The sequence below is a fragment of the Dendrobates tinctorius genome, unplaced genomic scaffold, assembly GCF_039654945.1.
Source record: "Dendrobates tinctorius isolate UK_male_01 unplaced genomic scaffold, ASM3965494v1 ptg000084l, whole genome shotgun sequence".
Lineage (NCBI taxonomy): Eukaryota > Metazoa > Chordata > Amphibia > Anura > Dendrobatidae > Dendrobates > Dendrobates tinctorius.
Window position 1 is genome coordinate 24,868,799 of NW_027361752.1, and position 2,024 is coordinate 24,870,822.

Consider the following 2,024-nt stretch of genomic DNA (forward strand, 5'->3'; position numbering starts at 1 on the left):
GTCCAATCGGCTTCGTCGCTGCCGCCATTTTTATTGTGGGCAGAGAATTCAGATTAAGCTGAGAGATGTGGGCGGCTGCGGACAGACTGCAGTGTTCTCACGGTCATGGCTGCTGAGCACTGTGACTCCTCATACTCCTCACATCTGACACTAGCAATTCATGTCATTTCTTTAATCATGAAAAGCTAGAAACCTTTCTTAGATACTTTCCGCTGCAATTATTCACCATTTCACATCTTTCTGCCGACGGATTTTTCATTTCTACACTTTCTTTTTTCCAAATGGGGCTTTTTAAAAAAAAAAAAAATATATATATATATATATATATATAACCTTAAAGTGCTGTGAAATCTGGTGAGAAACATTCCACCATTGTTCTAGAAAGCTTTTCAATTTTTTTTCACGACTTTCCCTGAGCTCTAAAAGTGACCCAGGAACACGAAATTCCTCTTGCGGCCGGAGCACACGTATTTTTTCATTATTATTTTAGTGGTTTAAAAAAAAATCTCTGAACTTTTGTAAAAAAAAAAAAAAAAAAAAAGTTTCTCCTCATATTCCGGGCTCCGTTCCTTAGTTCTTTGGTTTTCCAGCGGAGGGCGCTGTGTGGGGGCTTGATTTGTCGCACAGTGAGTTGTCGTTTCTTGTTGACACAATTCTGGGATAGATACGACGTTTTTATTGCTCTTTATTGCATTTTTTGTGGAGGTGCAGTGAGCAGAAAAACGACAGTGGTGCTGATCCCATTTTTTATTTTTACTCTATTTACTCTCATCTGATTTCTTTTCCATTGGAGGACTTGGTCTGATCCCGCGTACCACAGGCTCGCAGTATATTGGTCTCCTATGAAGCCCCCAGCTACACCGCGTTCAGAATTATTAGGCAACTTGTATTTCAGAGGATTCTTTTTATTATTGAACAACTATGTTCTCAATCAACCCAAAAGACTCATAAATATCAAAGCTTAATATTTTGGGAAGTTGGCGTGGGTTTTTTTTTTAGAATTGCAGTGCAGAATTATTAGGCAACTTAATAAAAACCAAATATATACCCATCTCACTTGTTTATTTTCACCAGGTAAACCAATATAACAACACAAAATTTAGAAATAAACATTTCTGACATTCAAAAACAAAAATACAAAAATCAGTGACCAATATAGCCACCATTCTTTACGATGACACTCTAAAGCCTTCCATCCATAGATTCTGTCAGTTGCTTGATCTGTTTGCGATCAACATTGCGTGCCGTAGTCACCACAGCCTCCCTGACACTGTTCGGAGAGGTGTACTGTTTTCCCTCCCTGTACATCTCACATTTTAGGAGGGACCACAGGTTCTCTATGGGGATCAGATCAGGTGAACAAGGGGGCCATGTCATTATTTTTTCTTCTTTTAGACCTTTACTGGCCAGCCACGCTGAGGAGTATTTGGATGCATGTGATGAAGCATTGCCCTGCATGAAAATCATGTTTTTCTTGAGCGATACCAACTTCTTCCTGTACCACTGCTTGAAGAAGGTGTCTTCCAGAAACTGGCAGTAGGTCTGGGAGTTGAGCTTCACTCCATCCTCAACCCGAAAAGGTCCCACAAGTTCTTCTTTGATGATACCAGCCCATACCAGTACCCCACCTCCAGCTTGCTGGCGTTTGAGTCCGAGTGGAGCTCTCTGCCTTTTACTGATCCAGCCTTGTCCCCATTCATCTGGCCCATCAAGAGTCAGTCTCATTTCATCAGTCCATAAAACCTCAGAAAAATCAGTCTTAAGATATTTCTTGGCCCAATCTTGATGTTTTATCTTATGTTTCTTGTTCAAAGGTGGTCGTTTTCCAGCCTTCCTTACCTTGGCCATGTCCCTGAGTGTTACACCGCTCCGCCATACTCACCCGGCCCCCGCTCCCACGCCGCAGTCGCCCTCCGCTCCCACGCCGCAGCCTCTCTCCACCCGACGGCCGCGGCAGTCACCTGAGACAGACCCGCGACCGATGCCTTCCCTGCATGCTATGCGCATGCGCCATAGGCCGCGGC